Genomic DNA, 23389 nt, shown 5'->3' on the forward strand with positions numbered 1-23389 from the left:
TTGTAGATAATTTTACTCCCTATAAGCTGTCTGTGAGTCACTTTTCGCTAAAATTGATGGTTTTCCCTGCAAAGTGAAAAAACTGTTTTCCTCACTTATTTGTTTAAATAGAAAAGTTAGCTAATAAAAGTTTTTGACTCACGAGACGAGAGATGTCTTGTATTATGTTCCTTTAGACAATTTTACAATAATCTAGCGGATAGGACTTTTTTTGGGTTTCTCTTTTATTTTCGCTAATTTTCCTGGTGTACTACAAGTTACACCCTTTGTAGTGCTAATGTTTCCTTTTCTTTTTGTTGACAGAAAAATTAAAACTGAAGCAAAGTATGTTTGTTAGTTGACGCATTTCGACAAAACATCTTGATTAATACAAAAAAGTCTCAATATCATGAAGTTAATAATAAAATTAAGTACATGGATAATTTTTGAGTTAAGTTGAACTTTTCCATATATATTAAAAAAGTTTTTTTAAGATTGCTACAATGAACAACTAAATTAAATTTACTTAAAAACTGGAGCCAGTTATCCATAAATTGAAAACTTCCTAGCTGAGATACCAAGAGTTTCTAGACAATTTCACATTTTATGATAAAAATATAACCCATTTGGCTCCCTTTAATATCGCTGTCCTTTTGAAAGTGTTCTAATGGCCAAACGAGCCGGATTGACTCGGTGAATTCAGCGTAATGAGCGGTTTAATTTTCCCTCAATTTTATCTACGGCGTGGTATTATTAGAAAACGACCGTTGTGGCAAAGAGATGTACTACATTTTGTCTCTTTAATTCACTTTCGGCACGTGACTGGAATTCAGGTTAGATGAAAAGGGAAAGGCAATTTAAAAATTGAATGACAGCAAAATGTTTATTTATTGTTAAAAGATTTAAAAAAGAATAAAAAGCATTTGAATTTATTGCAAAATTCTCAAAATTAAAAAATATTATTAAAAATAAAGTGGTCGATAAAATTACAATTTTAACGTCTTGAAATTTTAATATAGAAAGTTTTTTTATTATATTTATTACTAATTTTATACAAACAAATTTTTGCAACATAATCAAAATTAATTAAAAAAATATTAATCACAACCATTTTCAATAATAGATATGCAATATAATACAATTTAAAATTTAAAATTTTTTCTATTTTTATGAGAAATAATATTTTAGGACTTTCAACCAACTAAAAACGCGTATTAATTTTTTCTGCTCCGCCATCTGACCCACATACCAATAAATGTTTGAAATTGAAGCAAAAAGGGGACCCTCGTTATTCTGGCTTTGTCACGACTCCAGCCAAAATCCACACCCTAAACGTTGCCTGTTTTAAAAATGAGCATCGACCGACTAACTCGATTTCGATAATGAAGTTCCCGCCGACGAAGCATCGCCTACTGCGAATCTCAATTCCGCTCCTGCGACACGGATCCTGATCTCGTCTTGGATCGATCGGTCCTTCCCCTGCTAGGTTTAGGTAATTCGGGAAGTGGTTTACAGATAAATGCGGGGAATATTGCGAATGCAACGCCACAGAGATTATAAAAGGAAAATAAATGAAAATATTATCTTTGCTCCACCATTATCCTATTTTAATTATAGTTCTCAGAGTATAATTCAACTTTAATTGGTTTGTTTACAACACGCTGTAACTTCTAATTAATTACAAATTGCACATTTAAATTCGTCTTATAAGCCGCAAGCCTGTGTTTGATTCTAATTGTATGAAATAGCTTAAACGGCTATTTCAGAGCATAATCTAGCAGCGTGTGAATTCAGAGATTTCTCTATTTCTGTATCTTCATCTGTTTAACTTTTCGCCGGCGTTCTTGGCAGCGACATCTAACAACACCTAGACCTTGGTTTCCTTTTCCAAGGCGCGACAGCTGCTTCACAAAGAGCAAAACGTAAAATAGTCACCCTTCTCAAACAGTTTACGGACATAAATCAAGCGGCAAGTAAATAACAATTGCCGTTCGGCGAGTCTTTAAAATGCTCGAAATAAATGCAGGAATAGCAAACAGATTCGTTACCTGAGAATAAACATCGCAGGAATCTCAATTGGATTATTTCAGCTTAGAGGAAAGCTCGTGCTAGTTGTGTAAAAACGTACATACAAGGTATATGAGTAGCGTATCTAAATCCTGAAAATATTGGTACAAGTCCCTTGACACAAGTTTTTTCAAAAAAATGTAGAAAGTAAGTCCATGAAATATTGTAATTTTTATGGTTTTTATTGTTAGAATACGTATAAAAGATGCGCGTTAATTCTGTGGTTATTAAACTAATCACATATCATTAAAAATACCAAGAACTGATTACAAAATGCGGAAAAATCGGTACAAACTTTTTATCAGTGTACTGAAAGAATGAATGTGAATATCAAATTTAATATTCTTGATGTCAAACAAAAGAAAACGTCATTATTGAACTTTAAAAGAGATATTGGCCTCCCTACTCTCCAGATATGTATCCAATGGACAAAATCACTTATTCATTCAGTTTACATTTCTGAAACAGAATTTTCATACTTTAATTTTTATGATGTGAGGTTCAAAATCAATATATTATAATCCAATGCAACTAAATTGATAGCTTATACTTTTGCGAACATCCCAAAAACTTGCCTCATTGAATTATTCCTCATAATTTTTGCACCGTCATGTCGATATACTCAATGATGTCGCTATAATCGCGCTTGATACCTGTCAATTTTTGTTTTATCGCTGTCAGATGCCTGGATGCCACAACCTGGGAAATTTTAAAGCGAGCTGTTCACATTAGCTGTTCTATTTTTGTTTTCACTGTTGTTCTGAATTGGAGCCCACAATTATTTGATAATGTAAATTTTACTAGGCATAATCGAGGATGAATTATGTTTTACCTTAAATTAAATTGATACCCCGTCAATCACACAATATTTTTTGTGAAAGTGAAATTTCTAAGACACCTGATATTTTTTCAAGAACGTATGAACTAATCCTAGAAGAAATAACCAAGTATGTTGGAAGCCAAGGCTATTACAGTAAAAAACGGTAAAGTTCGTCGTCTGTCCAGCATATGTTGCATATACAAGTATGTTAATGTTGCATAAATCTAAGGCAGACACAATGTAGATCATTTTCTTTCATCTAGAAACCTGAATTGTACACGCATTTATATCACTGGATGATATGACTTATTTGAATTGAATTTTAGCACTGTTAAATAATATTTTCGGCAAAAATACTCTTTTTTAACAACTCCATAGAGGCATTAAACCATTACAAACGGACTTTATGTTGTACAAGCTAGGCACATAATTAATGTAAACATCTCCAATAAAATTAACTGCTTGCTGATATACGGCTAAAATATTTCAATTGCACTGTCTAAATTACAATTTCCATACGGATTTACATAAAGCGCAAGCCAATGTGTTTCTCTTTAATAACCGTCGACAAAAATATGGTTCTGCCAAAAAGATAATTCTCTGTGGCCAACTCAGTTTTATTTTTATTGATTCACGACAGGGATATGGCCGTTAGTTAATTATTGTTTCATACATTTTCCAGGGTAAATTTGTCGAAAGGAAGGTTAAATTTTAACTTAACGATTATGTCATGTTGCTGTTGGTCTTCCAAAGTTGCGGGAGGACGTTTTTAATCAGGTGCTGTGCGAGTTTCGATTTCGATTCATCGCACGTGCTTTCCGAACGAGAATAGACTGACTTCACAAAGTTTATTTTTCTAGTAGCAGAGGAATTACTTGTGTATTTATGATATGGACAGCTTTTATGGATATGTTTGCGTAGTTTATGGCAAAGATATACGGCTCCACGGTCAAAACATAGCGTCGCATAAATCAAATTAAGCATTAATTATTATTATACGTAGATTTAAGTGATTTGCGATCGATTGAATTATTTTTATAAAAAAAAAGTCAAAGAAAAAATCCTTACAGGATAGCAGTTCACTGACTCGATAGGTTTCTTGGCAGATATGACGAGCTCATCAAAATTGCCTTATTACATAACCGATTTTTTTTTTTTTTGGCAAACGCTGCAAAAATATTTCGGTTACCACTGCCAATAGTTTTGTCTAATATCTATGCTAAAATAAGTTACTCTAGCTTGTTAACCATTCTGTCATTTTTCCCCTATTTTAAATATTGGGTCAAGCGAGTGAATCACGATAAAAAAAAAGAATTATGGGCAGCCCTTCCACATTACTCTTCCCTGTCCTAGTATTTGATGTTTTAATTATCTAAATGTGCATTACATCGCGTGTAACTGTTGGAAGTCTGGATTAACTGCCCCTAAGGGACTCTATCTCAGCTAATCATCTTAATATGCAGACCAAACATGTTAAATAAACATAAATGCAGATATCCACACATGATTTTCGTTTCAATATTAAATTTGAACAGCGTTTTCCGATATGCTCAATGATGATACGTTTATTAACAATTTTTTAATTATTTAACGTCTATAATGACAATTGTGGGCATTCACATAGGCTTTTTATATATTCGTAATGTTTTTGTACACAAAAAATTTAAATGATTGAACTTACATGATACATGGTATACATTCTGCGTATGAATTTATACGACCTGATCTGTCTCAACCAATCAGATTAATCACGTGTTCACCCGCTGAAGTGTTCCCACTGTGCTAGTTGTTCTGCAGACATGTTTAGATTCATTTGTGGTGTAATAGTAGCACAGTGTTTTAACTACCTAAATATAATGTTATAAATAGATACTGAGGTAAGTAATAATATGATTAGCGTAAATATTACAAAATAATAATGCCTAGATTTTTTTCTTCTTAAAAATACTGTTGTTTCCCGTTGATATATCGATAATGTGAATTTATATTTTGGATGAATTATTCATATCACCAAATAGTTGCAACAATTGACATACGTATATCTCTGTGTAGATGTCATACAGACAAAACAAAGAACGCTTAACTTATTTTTACGATACATAAAATTTGTTAGCTTAAAATACTGCCAACAATATATCTACACATATCTATAAACGTCTGTTTTAGATGCTATTGCTGTAACAAACGGCTGAAACTTCCCATCAAGTCCCTCTACCCATAACTTTGACATTTACTGTGCACTAAAAACTTCTCCTTTTTCAAATTGCCACCATTAGATTGTGCTGTGTAGCTCCACCAATAATTAATTATAGTTCAGACGAGTTCTTACTCGGAAGATGCCATTAAGGATGCAAGACGGAAAGACTCAATAGAAGACTGAGTGGTTCAAAGGGCAATAATGATGTTTGTGAGGGGTTTAATTAACTTTGCATTAGGGCTCGGTCTCTTTTTACTTGTTGGCGTGCAAAACTTAAAGACCGCGTCCAAAAATAGAGTAATGAAGAGACATATAGTCCACAAGAAATTAAAGAAGAAGGAAAATTGTAAAGGATTCCCAAGAAAAGAGCCACATTACAGGCAGTATAAAGTCTAGCATATTTACATTTAATTATTGTAATACGCTCAGTTACAAATAACAGTTATTTTCTTTTTCTATACACCTCGCTTGACTGATAGTTGTGATTTAATCCTCGATTTCCTCCGATATCATCTACGGAGTAGATAAAACGTGTCGGCCTTCATCCTTTCGACTAGAATTAATTTATCATAGAAAAAAGTATTTGAAAAGTTGATAATATAACGTATATCTATAATTAATCTTTGAAATGCTCGGTAACTAGTGGTTAAGGACAGTAGGCGATGGGGATAGCAAATATCAGGTTCAAATATGGCAAAGAAAGTGTACAAATTATTCAGTGCAACCGATAGATGTCATCATGTGCAGTTCACTGACAGTAGGTTGGCGTAGTATAATAAAGTTAGCGAATATTACTTCCTCCTAGTTATAGGAATAATTCATCTTTTATTGTGGTTTACGAGCCCAATACGGGAAAAACGGTCCTTTTATAGCGACCAGCACAGGCCCTAACAGCCTTTTGGCATGCCACTCCACCGATAAATTAGCTGTCGGGCGAATTTTGCATAAATGCATATGCATACAGACTGCAAGTGCTCATTAAGCATCAGCCGAACGCACTCTAATACACGGCATTTGTTTTCGCAGTCAGTCTTTCAGATCGATTCGGAGCAATCTGGATTAAAGGCGCGACACGGAACGCGAATTAAATATGGCGGTTGGGGGGTGATTGTCGCATGCTCCCGACGTAGTTAGCGCTTTTTTTACACAAACGGTATCCACATATGGAAGAGGGGGTCAAGGAAATACAAATCGACACTTTAGTGGTGAGTTGAACTGCTTCCACATTGTCTTCAGCAGAAGCTACAAATCAACACTTTGCATTTGTTTGACTGTCAATTTGTCAGTCATTTCTCCAGAATTTTTTATTCGAAGCTTAATTGGCTCAAGGACTAGATGGTCGATTTGTTCCAGGAATTTTCGCTGATTTGCCATCTCGTTAGCTGACGTTGAATGAGGTTTCAGGCAGTCTGAGGGAATCTACTACATAATTATAGGTAAATCGTGAAGCTTTTTTCACTAATTCATTAGCTTATTACTGTCTTCAACTCCTGAGTGACTTGGCATCAAAAATTATGGTTATTACAACTTTATTGGTGACTCTGATTCTATTTTTGGGTAAGTTGTGAAACAGTTTGCGATTAAAATTCGTTTACATTCACTAGAGAGCTTTTTACTGTAACTCATCCGTTTAAAGCAGTCACCACGTACGATATTGAATTTATTATGTAAAATAAAACAGAAGGCCTCGCGTTACAGAGGACGGATCCTTTCACTGGCACAGGACAAAAAAAATAATACAAAAGCCGACCTCGGTACGAGGGGGCTAGTGTAATATTCACCGTTGAAGCTATCGATCTAACGGCCGGACAAGTATTTGACGCTCAAATAAATTGCTGTATATCGTGGACGACCAGCAAGGACGTTTTTCAGGCCGTTTCAGACAGTCCCTGCTGCTGAAAGCATGGCTGCAGAGGCCCGACAATGCCTGGTTAACATTGACACAATACGTGTGCGTAAAAGGAAGCTCAAGGTAGAGTCACTTGTCTTTGACACAGTCATTTGTTTTGGATAAGATTGAGATGCGAAAATGTAACAATGGCAACTTTTACTCCTTGTGAATACCCAGACAAATACGAAATCAGTTGTATCAACCCCCAGAGACACCTGCAGTTATATTGCAGGTGATGAAAAAGTGCTAAACTAGCAACAAAATCTCTCACTGAGTTATCACCAAACCTGATGTGAAGAATGTTACGTCCTCATCTATATAATTATCACCAAACAAGTCTTAGAATATTTCGTTAACCAAATTCTAGTGAACAAGACCTGGTGCAAGCCATCGGCAATGCCACAGAAATAATTCCGCTTGGCTGCATCTGGTAACAGTCTCCCTTAAAAATCCGCATTTATAAATTGGATTTCCAGTAAAACGTCTATTATTTATAGTCCTATAAATTTAACGACTGGAATAAACCTAGAAAATGCTTCGCCTTAAACCCGGTAACGTCATAATCTCGATAATATTACAAATGTCTCAAAAGATGCTATTACAGATGTTACTTCGTACATCAAATCTGTCAATAGGGTAAAAAACCGCTTGAAAGTAGTAATTTTCTACAGTATCTAAATAAAATATATTTATTGGTTTTATTTCTCTTGAATCAGTTCGATTTCAACTAAAAGCACATTTACTGTAGCTTCTTAAAAAATTTAAATAGTTTTACTGATGACTAGAGTGATCGATTGTCTCTAAACAAAATAAATTGTGCATGTCCTTTGGCATTATTTCAATTCTTAAATATAAAATTATTTGAGGTATGTCTACAATTACGATACGATGGTAAAAACTATGATAAAGTGAACCTTAGTTTTTAACGGTAGATGGGAGCAACATTATTTAAATAAATCAATAGCCCCTGTCACAATATTTGTTTTAGTTGGAAATATAATAATTTCCTTACCACTATTTTAGAATAACTGGTATTTATTACCGCAATAAATTATTCTATTATTAAAATATATTTTAAAATTATATTCCTAAATCCACAGATTATGTAAAAATAGCTTGAAATCTTACAGCTCGTGCACCAAATAAATGATTTATTAGTATTTTTTATGGTTGATTACATTTTTATGCAAGTAATATGGCGCGATAGGGATTTTAGAAAGATATTTTTAGCTGCACTGAAGTTTCAGACAAAAACAAAATAAAACCTCTCCGTTTCAGAAGCATCTTTTTTAAATTATTAACCTTTGAAAAAACGCCTTTCTCCGGGTTCTATGAATTATTTTTTCAACTAGTGTAGAACCAACAAAATTTAATTTCATTAATTTCAAGTGGGTAGGTCCTATCTACTATTGGTTGACAGGAAGCAGATTTGGGGGGTGGCATAGTCAGAATTTATGATCGTGATCTAGCTTAGATAAGTCTAAAAATATGTGTTCATAATTTAGGCTACTTTCTAACTAGTACAGGTATTCATTTTTGCTGTTGGTAAACAATCCATAAAAAACGCGAAAGTTTCGAACACACCTTCCGCAACTTTTCTAGTCCACGAATTCAAAAGATCAGAAAATTTTTTTTATATACATTTTCATTAAAATACAGCGATGTTCCGATGCAAATATTTTATTTTAATCAAAGTTTTCCAATTCTATATCTTCTTGTTTTCTCCCAATAAACTTTGGTACATATTTGATGTTTTAAAACCAATTACTAAGAGAATGTTTATTCAAGAATTTTGTTTGTCCAGGACCAACATGGATATTGATTGAGATAAGTCTAGTGTTCTATAAAATACAATTTCTTTAACTTTATAGAGAAAATGTCCCTGATGAACTGCTTTGTTGGAAAAAAAGACCAAACATCAACCAACATCAAACTATTATCATCTAAGACAAAAAAAAAGTTGTTAATTTACAGAATTCTATTTTTTTTTATAGTATATAAAGATGTAGGATGCAAATTTTTGAAGGTTATTTTCCTTTTAGGAAAAAAACTTCTACAAATAGCAGTCCTGGTAAACGATTCCATTTAAATACGCTTTCGTGACATTTCCAGCTAAACTTGATCGAATGAAGCCCATCAAAAACATAACCGAAAAGAAGTACAGCGCGGTGGTTAGCAGGGAGTTTATTTTAATCGACGGTATTTTCAGCCTCATGAAAATAAATCGTGATTTAACATTGCCGTTACATTATCTTGATGGTAAACAATTCCCAGTGTAAACACATCCTCTCTACGTACTCGCACATTATGAATATTAAATATTTGAGCTGCAGGAAATCAACAGCCATCTCAACTAACTCCGACAGCCGTTATTAGAACAATGAGTATATAAATAACGAAGTGTTTGATCGTAGCCGATAATTCTGAAGTGTTGTTTTATTCTGGTCCATGAATATCGATTTTTAATAGAATCCGTAAGGAGATTTTGATCCACCCTCACGTCGCTAATCCTCTATCTGTACAAAGTATACGGCTGAAAAACAAACTGAAACCAAATGACTCGCGATACAGCGTACGCCGGGAATTTTAGACACCAACACCACTACTTACACTAAAAATAGAAGTAATTTAGAACGACAAATCGTCGTCATATAAAAAAGCGGAAACAGGCTCGGTAATAAATCAAAATTTAACGTTTCTTAGTCACGAAATTTAAATTTCACAAAACCTTTGTCCACCCTTTGCAATAAAGAAGTTGATGAATTACCTTCGTAAACCTAACTTAAAAAAAAAATAGAACGACTTTGAACTGCTGAAGCACCTACAAAAAGCTTTGTGGTAATTTTATGAAGCTGAATTCGCACGAGAAGATATAGAATATTAAATCTAAAATAATACATAGTCTCTAGGCACTAGGTCAGGACTGTATGGAGGCTATTTTTGTACAATCACTGAGAATTCTACGGTCCTCCAAACGGCTTCCGTTTATCTTAGCTTAAGACCCGGGGGTACCGAAATAGCAGGCACTATTTTTGTTGTAAACAGACTGATAAATATCTAATAGGGCCCGTGCATTCTTGGGGCCTAATAAATTTTAAAGATATAAACCACCGCCTCCTGAAAATATACACAAGGAGCAGAATTAGAAATGTGCGGCAGAGACCGACGTCCAGGATCATTTTATAATGTTTTTATATTAGTTTTATCGACTAGGTAATTACTTTAATAATCAATAAACAGTTTGGTCTACTCGATTCCTTTTCATAATAGTGGCAGAGTTTTAAAATAAACTCGTATAAACATATCTGCATATTGGAAGATGCTCTCCGAAATACGACTATTTTTCTTCATTTCAAACGGTTTATTAATGTTTTATGTAAATAATTGTAAAGGCCCATCATTCATTCATTGAGAACTAACGTTTTTTCCAAACGAATTAATGTATTGTTTGAAAAAATAAGAAAAACTTAAATATTTGGTCAGGGGTTACAAATTACAATTAGATAGCTTATTTACTATTAGAAATTAATGGGAAACTGTTAGAAAAATATTATAGTACAAGTCACAATCATTTCAATAGTTGACGAGGTACACAATGTGTTATTAGTAAAGTCATATTAGATTTGTTTGTACAGTTATAAATAACATCCATTATTTAAGTAGCATACTAATCGATATTAATTCCCCGATACTACGTTCGAGATTGATAAAAATAATAACTATAGTATTAATTATATTATCGATTCATTTCAGACAGAAGCTTTTCGGGGAGTTCTTACAATTTATCTAGATATTTTACAATTTGCGTCGGTTTTCACGTCGACATAAAAGAACGTCGATCTGGGTGTACTTCCATATTCCAAGAAAGTAATCGTCCATGAAGACAGCGATGGTTATACGCTCGATTTAACACATAATCGTCTAAGTTCGCAAATGTCAGCTATACTGGGTTTAAGACATTACTGAGACACCTCATAAATAGGTATTATGGGCGGGAAAAATGTCCATTAAAATTAAGTATGTACTTAACATTCTATGTATCATCATAGTGATATATCAAAAAATCACCCCTGTGCCTTTGATAGACTTGAAAACAACTCAACAGCGTGGGTCTCACGTATCCCTCAAGGGGCTATACCTGGACCTCTTCTATTTGTTGTCCTTATTAATGATACTGCATAGGATTGAGGTGTATCAGTTATTCGCTAATGATACAAATATATTTGTCACATTAACTCTGTCTTGGACTGTGACATCTTGTCTCACTTAGTAACTAGTACAACAAAACAAGTTATCTTTTATGTCTTTTTATTGGAAAAAATTAAATGTTAACGTTTCCGAGACCTGAACTTGAATACGGCTTAATATGGAATCTAATTTATATTACACATACCTTGTTAGAAAACTGTTTTAATCTGTTATACTTCCGCAGGATGAGGTTTAACCTATTTCACAAGATATTCCACGTATTTGTATGCATTTTGATATCACTTTTTATGCTACAACTTATTCTTTATGTGGGTTTTACGCCCGCTGGATATTTTAACAAACAATGCGACTCTTCAAAGAATCCAACATTTGTCTCAAAAATCAGTACTTTTCCTAACAATACTATATTTATCAATGACGAGTTTTTCAATATATTGGCACAACATCCAGCAGTGTAAACCAGCCTGAGAACATTTAGCAGACATCAATTTGTACACGAATATATAAAAATTCTGTTAGTTTATTCTCCTCCCATTAATGTTCTACGTGGGTCCGAGCAAAAGGTGGTACGAAAACAAACAGAGGATTCTAATTTTGCACCGCGCCGCTACCAAACTAGTTCCTTCTCCGTTTTAAGAACTCGTTTCTTAAAAACGAGAATTAAAAAAATGTATATCGAGATATTCCTCTGAGCATTTACGGCCGTTACAGGTAAACAAGTTTTTATGAATGCTTCCTATAACTATAAATTGAATGTAGATATAGTGAATTAATTAGAATTGTTTGTTGCTTCGCAAGTTTCTCGAATAAAATATTATTTTGGAAAAATAAGGCAGTCGGATGGTGCCACCCACCGGATATTTTTTTTATAAAACCATAATACTTATCTTAGCTTGCAAGTCCTGATTTAAATCTGCTGATTAAAATCGGACCAGCAGTGATTGAACTGATGTGATTTTAAATAGGAACAATAATATTATTACAAAATGATCTATACCATCCAAATAACAGTTATGAAGATATATTTGCAACAATTATATCAAGATGCAATACCAAGAACAAAAATTTATGGGAAAAACCTAAAACGACCGTAAGAATTCTGTAATCTTTTATTTTACGCAGAAACTGATAGGAATCTATAAATTGAAATAGCGATTAAAGGCAAGCTAGGATAAATTGGATTTTGGTTGCATGCGCAACTGTAAAATGATGAATATTAATTGTTTCATTTAAATAAACAAATTACCGGTTTTTTTATGTAAAATAATTTTAAATAAATCAAAGAGCAAAATGAGAAATTCAAATAAGTTGGAATGTGAATTAGCATTTTATACAGGGTCACTCTCTCACGGATAACTTGTATAGGTCTCTAGAAACAAAAATTTTCAGTCACGTTTGAACAAAAACATATTTGTGGAATTGGCCTTGACTAATGTTATAAGTTCTTAATATTTATAGTCTAAAAGTTATAGAGGAGAAATGGGAACCTAGTAGTCTATAAAAGTTACAAGAAAACTGAAAATATTTGCGCGTAATTTTACCTCTTCTCCGAGATTTCTATCACCCTGTATAATGCTCGATTATCAAATATGCTCGGACATCAAAACCGACCTTTATAAAGTTTTCTCTTTTGTTTGTTTTTGTTTATTTTAATACAACCTGAGACTATTATACAGTGTATTTAAATAAAGAAGCACATAGTTGAAAATCTTGAGGCCAAAATATGATATACAGAGTGTTTCAGGGGGTGATAGTACGACAGAAAATAAGAATTTTTTGTCTAATGTTCATAAGATTTTTTTGTCTTCGAACTATATGTCTATCTTCTCTTGTTTTCGAGATACAGAGCTACAAAATAAAATTTTTTAAATATAACTTCTACGAAAATTTCCAAACGGTGCGAAATATTTTTATGAAATTTGGTATTCCAAGGTTTTTATATTTTATAGAGCTCGCTAATTATGCTACATTCGTATTACATTTTAAGTTCTAATTTTTTTGAGGTTAGATTTTTTAGCATTCAGGCTCCAATTTCTAATGTACAACTTTATTTTCTAAAAATAATGTACTCTTGTTAGAACTTCCTAATATTACGATGTAGAAAATAAGTGACTTTTCTCAAATTAGGCTTATGTCAAAACTTATTGATGGATGTCTCATAAACAACGCATACATTCAAAGTAATATTTTAAACTCTAATTAACTTTATATCAAAATTTTAGTGATTGTTAGTAATGACTAATTACAGTCTCTAAAATTTTGATATAAAGTTAATTAGAGTTTAAAATATTACTAAGAATGTATGCGTTGTTTATGAGACATCCATCAATAAGTTTTGACATAAGCCTACTTTGAGAAGTCACTTATTTTCTTCACCGCAAGAGTTCAATTAAAAGCCTTTTTTCTCGAAAACCGTCCATATTAGAAAGTTCTAACAAGAGTACATTATTTTTAGAAAATAAAATTGTACATTAGAAATTGGAGCCCGAATGGTAAAAAACCTAACCTTAAAAAAATTTGAAACTAAAATGTAATAGGAATGTAGTGTATCTAGCGCCTCCTATGAAATATCCAAAAAAAAAAATTAGACCAGCGTATTTGGCGTTCTTAAAAAACCCGGAACACCAAATTTTATAAAAATATTTCGCATCGTTTGGAAATCTTCGTAAAAATTCTATTTAAAAAATATTATTTTGTCGCTCTTTGTCTCGAAAACATGAGGAGATAGACATATAGTTCGTAAGACAAAAAATTATAATTTTTTGTCGTACTTTCACCCCGTGTATTTACGGGAGGTCTTTTTGAAACACCCTGGGCCAAATATACCATAGTCCAAAGTTCAATGTTCATTGATTTAAAAAACATTTCTATTATCTCTATGGGTTACATAGAATTATAAATAACTAGTAACAAATAATTACACGAAATAAATTCCAAAAATGATATATGTCTATGTCTAAATATAATTAATACAAAACTTGATATATTGAATTTGTTCAATAATGCAATCGCTCAAAGAAATATCCTGTATCCCTCTGTCCTATTATCACCATTGACAAGGACTTATCACTAACAGTTACTAATAGAAGTAATTGTGTTCCACATTTGATATTTATAATTCCATACAAGAAGGGGAGTTGTTTGATGAAACAATCCCAAGTAAAATGTGGAAACTTAGGGATATTTTTGTAGCAGCTGTCTTTGTCAATGGTGATAATAGGACAGGAAGAATACAGGATATTTCTGTGCATGATTGTATTATTTGACGATTTTAATAATCATGTATTTGTTTTTGTATTTATTTGGACATGCCATTTTTAGTTTTTATTTTGAACAATTACTTATTACTAGTTTATAATTCAATGCTAGATAGGGCATGCAGCCCCATTCCGTAAAAGTTTCTGTAAAAGAAGACTATTTGATTCCCAATTGTATTTCAAAGAAAAAATATCCCCATTTTATTAGTAAAACGAGTAATTTTCGAGTATTTTTTTAGTCTAAAATGAACTTACTACACATTTGAATAAATAGAAACTACTGATTAAAGAAATTATGTTCTTTTTTGAAAATCGATAACAAAAAAACATGGGAGTAGCAATTCAAATTTTCTGAGGGGTATAAAGACCAATTTTACGCCACTGAATTTTCTAGTCTTTCGAAAATGATTTGCTTTTCGATTAAAATGGAAAAGGCCTTTTTTTTCTAAATGTCGTTACGAATCCAAGTATCTCCGTCGCTGGTTGATGTAATAGTATGCAAATTTAGCGAATCTTCACCTTTATTTAGTCAAGTCGCCACCTCGACTTTTTTTTAATTAAATTCAAATATTTTTTCCAGATATTCGCGTTTGTGTGACTTGCAAATGAAGCAACTACGGTACCTTATCAAGGTACCATTTGCGCTCCCTCATTTACATAAATACACCTTACACTAACATAAACTTATCTTACTCTGAACCCACGCGAGGGCCCCGAATTCAAACGAAAAGAAATCAGAGAGTTACCCTGGACAACCGAGGACCTCTAGGACTCCCGGAGCAAGCGATCCCTCGAAGACGACCCAAAACAACAACAGTCCCTTCTTCCTCCTCAACGGGAACCCATCACACTGTCACACACACAGCCGGAAGTCAGTCTCCTGTTATCGCAACACTCTCTTGATACCTCCCAGCACCACTGACCCAAGCTTCGCACTCAAACGGTCACCAGCAGCGGCATAGGCAGCATTGCAGTCGTGGACATGGAGCGGCGCCACACTGGGCTTCCTGGGGCGCGGGAGAACTCTGCTTCGCTGACGCTATCCTGCGACTGGTCGGTGAGCGCTGACGAGATCAATATCGGCGGGCGGGCTCGAATGCGCCGCGGCAGAGGGCGGCGCACCTGGACGCAGAACGGGACGCGACCGGGCAGGTGCCGGCCGCCGAGAGTCCCAGCAGGATAGCAGGAGCGGCGGGCGTCGCAGGAAGGGTCGCCGTACGTTCCGCCGCTCGGGAAGAGCCCAGGATTCGGGTGCGGGGGCCATTTGGATTTGTTATTCGACTGAATAAGATCGGAAGACTTCCTTGATATATTTGGCACCGGTTTTGTGTAAAAATAATTTTTTTTTCGGTCCCATTTCGCATATTTTCATTCATATTCAGAAAGTACACATCGCGGTTAGTCGATGTGCGAAAAATCAGATTGGTTTTCAATCTTTTCTCTCTCAAAATGATTAATGAAGACGGAATCCATGTTGTGACGTCATACCGTTCGTTTGTGACTAGCCAATATACGTCATGTCGTAACTGACGTAACTGAATGTTGTCAATATTGTTAGGATTCGGTGGGGTGTCATTTGTATTTGTTAATCGACGGAAAAACGAGTTCCACAGCTTCCTGCTACCCCAGGTCGATTTTTAATACCCGCTTTCGAGTTTTTGAGCTAGTCCAACACATTTACGTCCTCTCCAAAAGTCTTTCATGAAGATCTCCTTAAATCATTCCTTGAATATTCCTCAATACCGCACCTAATATTTATTTAGCCATCCAAAATTATCAGTTACAAGCAATTTTTTAAACATAAATTGTTAAACAAATATAGCTTTGATTTACATTTACGTGTTGATTTGATGGTGGTGATATGAAAGGTACCGAAAAATTGTTAACAGAACAACTCGAGCAATGTTGTTCGATACCAAACCCATGGACTCCTAAACGTTGATATTGCGGGAAACTACTGTATGGGCTATCGAATTACATCGCAATTATTACAAAAACACATACCTATGTCGATCGAACAATTCATCCACATATTATCTACCCAAAAATCCGCTATTTATGTTAATTTAACGCTTGTGGACAAACGACAGGAACTAATGAAAACAAAAAAATCTAAAACAGGGGTCTGATCCAATTAAAAGCTTTTCGTGTAATGTTTATGTTACAGGTAACATTCTGTTGGTTAATGTAATACTTAATTAACACAAACACTGTTCTCAAATGCTCACATTTGATATCGATCGTAACACTTCAAGTTTCGTAAACTAAAAGCCCACTTGCAGCACTACATAAATATGGTACGTAATAATAACACATTGTATATACGTTTATTGAATTTTTTGAACGTTCGCTACAATACGGAGCCATAAAATAATTAATGACTGATGAATAAATATTTATAAAACGAAAATCGAAATAAATGTAATAGATTTAAAATACGAGTAGTATACATTAGTTCATATGAAGTAACACAGAAAATTAACAATGATTTTTAACTTTAAATTGTTCCTCTAGCACAAAGGTTCATATTCGCAAAGCACACTCTCCAAATCTAAGTCAAATATGCAAAAAATAAATATTAATTCAAATCAGATTCAGATCTCGATAAAATCATGTCACAAATCGATCTCCACCTGAATAATGAATAACTTAACTATTTAAATAGGTTACTGACCGCCTTCTCAATTTTGCATCTGTGCCACTCTAAGGCCAGCCATACACTTAGGTGGCAAGCGCGCGTGTAAAAGTTGCGTCTAAATGCAAATTAAGTAGAGATGGGTTGCGGAATAACACAACGAGGCTTATCGCTCTGGTAATTTATTTTCTCATGTAGAATAAACAAAAAAAAAGATTGAAAAATTTTGTTTAATTACTCGTAGTTACTCTATTATAACTTTGTTGCCTACCTGTCATGTATAATTTATTTTGGCTCATAACCAACAAATAAAATTAAATTAACTATTTTATATCAAAGGATTATGTTAACTCTCCCTCAAAATGTATAGAATACATCTGTATCTATCATACTATGCCAGTTGTGCTACTAGGTCAACAGAGTCACCGCTAGATGTCACCGGTTACATAATATCTCACCGACAGTAGCTTGACGGAGATAATACAAGACCCGAAATTAAAATACTGGTACATATTGCTCATGGCACTCCTATACAACAATAATGCGTGGCAAAACAGCACCGCTTTTAATCAAAACCCACCCCATTCTCTTCCTGCATGGAAGGGATATGCCCAAAGGAGCTAATGGATGGGAATTATCATGGCCTATTAGAATCCGCAGTTCCCCCGTCCCAAGAGGAACATTCGCCGAGCCAACGGAGCGTGATATAACCGGCATAATTCCACGTGAGTTTGAGGGAAATTTGCGTTTCGTGTTATTTCGCCGGCGTGAATTATATATCGCACGTCCTTCGAAAATGTTTGTGTAATTAAGATGATTTTTCCATGCAAATAGACCGCCCGCCAAAAACAATAAAAGGGAGGATCATTCCAGCAGAATTTACATTTACAGAAAGATTGTTATACTAGCAACTACTAGGTGGTTCACAATTTATATTAAAATGAATCTGTATGACAAAAAATGTTATAATACAGGTAGTTATATTAGTATTACTGTGGTTTTCATACTGCTTTTATTATCGTGGTTTATTGTCTACATTAGTTTTTACGAATCTTCAAAAATTACAATAAAATTGCTGTGGCAAACCTGACTTATTCACGATTGCACTAAAAAAATGGAACATTGGACTTGAAAGAAACTATGGAACTAACAATAGGGGCGGTTTGCCCATATGCAAACAATGTTTAAATATTCAGAGATTTGTCTGTGAGAGGGGCAAGTATATTATTATTCTGTACGAGATGTCTACGATGAGCGAGTTGAACATAAAACTTTTAAAAAATCCCGGAGCTAATCGTTCTTTATGAAGGCTTTATGTACCTAAATCCAAAGAAAAACATCAATTTATCACTCAGCGTGTTGAAATAATGGCCTAAATATCTGTCCCCTAACGACGAAAATGAATCTGCTGCGTTGCCGCAAATTTTGTCGAGTCCCCACAACCTTAGCGAACCATTTAATCATCTAGGTATCAAATCAAATCTAGCCATCTCCCTCTTTCTGAGTTAGCACGCCCCGTCAAGGGCGATTAGTATGAGAAAACATTTGTTATTCTCGATGTAGCGATATGACGTGGTAATACAGGGATTAAGGCAGGATTCAGGATTGTGTGGTTGGATTAGCAAACGGCTGACGAATCGTTACATGTCGTAGTTTCCAATCAAATAACAGGGGTGTAACATTAAGCGCAGTTTTTTCGGGTTAATTGTTTTATAATTCATCTTAATTCTCATCTTGTAGTCGTCACAACAATTTCGCGGAGCTGGTCTACCAGCCGGTCCATTGAAACGCAATAAATTAAAGTGAAAACAGAACGCCAGCGAGCTGATTCAGGCTGTGTTTATTCCGCTCGTCCGAGACGTTTCCAGCGAACCTATTAATCACAAGTCTGTTTTTCTTCCACACATCTCACTCCTGCAGTATTCCGTTACCAGGCTTCGCGTGCTTTCCCACGTCGTTTCAGTTAGTCAGCTGCTAGGAAAACAATGAATAATGCATGCATTAAAAACCAGATAACTGTAAAAGTGTCTGGACAGATACCAGAGCTTTTAGCGACGAATTTAATTGTTGATAAACATGAAATCATTTGTTTGTGGCAGGCACTACACGGAAAAGATAGTGGGGGAACAGAGTTTCATCTGTTTAGACGTCTAATTATAAAACGCAGTTGAATGGATAATGACAGATAAGGCAGCTGAGACTCAGTGAATCGTTCTGTAATTTTAGCCACCGAAAGACTGGTCAAATTTAGCCAGAAATGACAGTATAAGTAAAGGTGCGCATACATAGGTGACTACTGTGGTCTAAAATGTTGTGTTTTAGAAAATTATCAAGAATTATTACGCAAAACTTAGACCGACTCTGCATCGTCCCAATTAATCAATCGTTTACAATGTAGTAACCAAGTTCAGTGTGGTTTCTAACCCATAGCCCCCCCCCCAAATAAAAAGTTTTAAAGTAAACATTTCGATTGGCAAATCCAGACCGGTTTCAATATTTTCCGTTTCTCTTATTTGATATCTACTCTTTTCTCTTTAAAAGATGACGTTTTAGACACCAGGTAGTCTACGCCTTTGAAGAAATGCAGTTATTTCAGGTAACGTAAGGTCTCACAATTTCTTTTAGATCGGCAATACTGTTTCGTGTTCCTGCGATATCTCAACACCTCGTATATTCCTTAAACCAGTACCGACAACATCTGTCAGCTTAACACAAACACAACCAAGGTGAAGGTCATGGAATGAAGCAACACTCGAATTAATAAGCGAGTTTTTTAATATTTTTTTATCGCACACATCTCATTTAGATTAACATACACACTTGTGAATGACATTTAATTAAAGAGCAGGCGTCTATTCAACTAAAACGGTTTGTCTCCAACAAATCTGAGGCTGAGTTTATCTCTACATGTACTTGTGACATATTGACACACATCACCGAAATTTACATTGATGCTATTCCTATTTACTTTTGAATGAAGTGCCCGATACAAATATCAGCACAAGATAAGTTTCAATATGCAAATAAAGAAGGCAATTCAATGTATACAAAACATTTAAACCAAAAATGCAATTTAAAATCATCTCTATTTCTAGAAAATATCTCGGCACCCTTACGGGGAAACTAAAGCAACATTGTAGCACATTTCCGTTTATTGTCCATTAAAATAATAAGCTCTGGAGTTTTCTGCTGCATTCCCGACTACTCCCGGCGACGACTAACTGACCAATCGTTAAAGCCAATCACCCGAAACACACCTATACCGATCGCCTTTTGTCGGCGATGTCCATTTGTTTTCATGACGGCATCCCGATCGTCGCTATTTTCGTCCTTTCGTTATCGCCTCCACGCCCTGGTGATTCGCTGACGAGTCCGCAAGCCACTAGATGCGCCGTATCTGCTCCCTTTATTCTCGGTTAAATGAACAGATGAAACGTTACAGTCGGGGATAAGTAGGTCGAGCCCGTCGTGTGGCAAGCGATGACCCCCGTTGTACTCGCCTCTTTGATTCCTAGGTGGAAATTTTCGCTGTACTTTCGAAATTTCATGCCAATTCACGTACCTACAAAGACGGTATGTCAAAGCCACCACGACGACATAAGCAGAAAGGCCCGAGGCCGAAAAAATTGTACGGCAGTTTGGAATCTTCCAAGCGAGATGCTTAAGAGCCAGTCACACGGGGTTTACGAAACGGGCGATCGAACGTCGACCCAAGATCAAGGACCAAGTCTCTGGTGAGACCACAGTATATTGATTTAAAGTACTGTAATGCTACATTACTAAGGACACCCTCTAGCTTACCCGACGACATTGCGGAATTTTTAATAACGTTCACCTCTAAACTTTCCCGGATCCGGTGATTGATGTAACGCTCCCTTTTTACTGTAGGCCGCGATGGGGTGGGAAATATACGCTTTTGAATAGACCTTCACACACAACTTTCATATGCGCAATCTATATGGAGATGCCCAGATTAGATTAAAAGCACATTAATCTGAATTAACGAGGATGAGGTCGGAGCCGGTCTGCGATCTGTTTTTCCACAAAGCGACGCCCGATTTGCATGTAACCGATAGGGGGTCATCGCGATCTTTATCAACAAGTGAGCAGGGTCCCGAAATCAACAGTTTCATGTCCAATGCCGGGTCCACACCGACGTAATCGCCAAAAATGGTTGTCACTTAGTGAAGTTTCTGCCTTAAAACCTAGACCACCTTGTATCAGGTTCATACTTGTTTAAAATATTGACCAAATTAGATTTTTTTTTCTCTCAATCGCTCTATTCTGATCCCGGAAACCAATGTGAGAAACGCTCCGTGGATTTTTTTGGAAAAATCTCATTTTCCAATCGCCGGAATAACCTCTCAATCCTCTTCACGTTTCGTTAATCAACGTGCACGGGAGATATTTCGGTATCTCCAGTCTAACGCAAATAAACTTTTGTTCTTTTGTATATTTAACGACCTAGTTTATTAAAGCCCGGGCAGTTTCGTTCTCCAAATATTTTGCGGTTTAATTGCGATATACGAGTTCCCGAACTCGCCGCGGGAGATCGCTTTTTAACAAACTAGAAAAAGGTTTATTATTATTATCGCCTCAGCTTTCAGGAATCGTAGTTACTTACGGAAAATCTACTCGCTGAAATAACAAACTCTGGCGTTTCGTATAAAACAGTTATATTAGTTTTTCGACGTGTTATTGAGTTGTGGCTTGTTGTTATTAAGTCGCGAGTCGGTTTGTTTAGGTGTGCACTTTCTTAATATCGCAAATAAATTTGCGCGAATTTTTGTGTTTGAATTTAATAGTATTTCATTGAAGACACTTAAGGAGGCATATCGGGTTTACTCAAATGCACAGATGTACTTGAAATTTATATAGGGTATTACCCAGTGCTCCCTCTGTGCGTCATATTTTTTTGAAATTTTGTTTTGAATAAAAAATACAGTTGATACATCCTTTTAATATATTTAATTGTTTATAAAAACATCGTAATCATTACCCAACAATATTTAGGGTTACATAAAGTGTTCTTTACTCGATTAATATAATTAGTAATACTTGAGATACAAGCATTTGTACGGAATAACAAAGGAACATAAATATTTCTCAGCAAATTTTATATCAAAAGAATTAGTTATAGTTGCAAAACTTTTGTAACATTACTAAAATAGAGATTAAAAACACGAACAGTGAGTAATAATGTAATTTCTATCACAGAACCTTCAAAATTGCATTCAACATTTTCTTTGACTTGGACGAGAGATGGGCGCGAGTGTCATTTCATTTCTTTATAACTAAATTAACATAATTCTCGTTGTTTTACCAGTTCACATGATTTACGGATTTTAAATAAAGGATGCAAATCTTCGGGAGGATAATACGATATATTGTGCAAAACCGTACTTATCTTATCAACTTCGACGTCACCTGTTACATAGGTGTTGTATAACAATGAAAAAGTAATATTAACGGTCGATAGAAGGAAGCACAAAAAACAAGCACTTAGGTAGGAAATTCTGGAAGGAAGCCTAAATAGTTGAAGATAAGGCAGTTGAAGTGAGAACAGTGTGCAGATAGGTAGTAAGACGATCGGCGGGCAGTGTGTCAAAGTAGTCAAAAGTTAATTGTTTAAAGTGTTTTTAGTTAGCAGGTAATATTCTTTAAGTACTTTGTTGTTAATGTTTTGCATGTTAATGTTAATGTAATGTTAATGTTTTGTTGTTTTAATGTTGGTAATGTTTTGCTTTGTTGTTAAGTACGTTGTTGTTAACTATATAATCTTATGATTGTGATGATTATAGAAGTTTCATGATAATAATTCTTTGTAAGTTTAGCTTCCATTGCTTTATGCTCAAGGGCATATATTTTTCCAAGGTAAAATTGTTATAATTATACTTAAAGTTTGCCCATTATTTATTTCATGTTAAAAATATACGTATTGTCCTGATTGCCAGACATTACAATAACGACTTCTTTGTTTCACATCTAACTTGTTTTTGCCACGATTACGTTATACGTAAAATATAGATGTTTCATGATAATAATTCTGTATATGTTTAGCCTTCATTGTCTTACGCTCAGGGGCGTATATTTCTCTAAGATAAAACTGTTACAATTATTATTAACGATTGCTCATTATTTATTACATGTTGAAATATGTATATATTGTCGTGTCTGCCCAGATATTGCAAAACAACGTCTTTGTTTCACATTTAACTTGTTTTATCTTGATTACGTCGTTCTTTGATTTCTTGTGCTCACTTTATGTCATACGTATGTAAGAGCTTTGTTGAATTTACTAACATTTTCACCCATGATTATTATTATTGTTATT

At 34.7% G+C, this 23389-nt stretch overlaps 2 protein-coding genes across 3 annotated transcripts in view; both read right to left on the reverse strand.

Moving 5' to 3' along the window:
* LOC108910424 (neuronal calcium sensor 2) overlaps window positions 1–15458 on the reverse strand; it is a 39384-nt gene extending 23926 nt beyond the window's left edge. The window contains exon 1 of the mRNA XM_018715013.1: window positions 15167–15458. The gene's annotated coding sequence lies outside the window, so the exon portion shown is untranslated. The remainder of the gene's footprint in view (window positions 1–15166) is intronic.
* LOC108910423 (neurocalcin homolog) overlaps window positions 1–23389 on the reverse strand; it is an 84169-nt gene that overhangs the window by 28617 nt on the left and 32163 nt on the right. The window lies entirely within an intron of this gene.

The sequence above is a fragment of the Anoplophora glabripennis genome, unplaced genomic scaffold, assembly GCF_000390285.2.
Source record: "Anoplophora glabripennis isolate ALB-LARVAE unplaced genomic scaffold, Agla_2.0 scaffold252, whole genome shotgun sequence".
Taxonomy (NCBI): Eukaryota; Metazoa; Arthropoda; class Insecta; order Coleoptera; family Cerambycidae; genus Anoplophora; species Anoplophora glabripennis.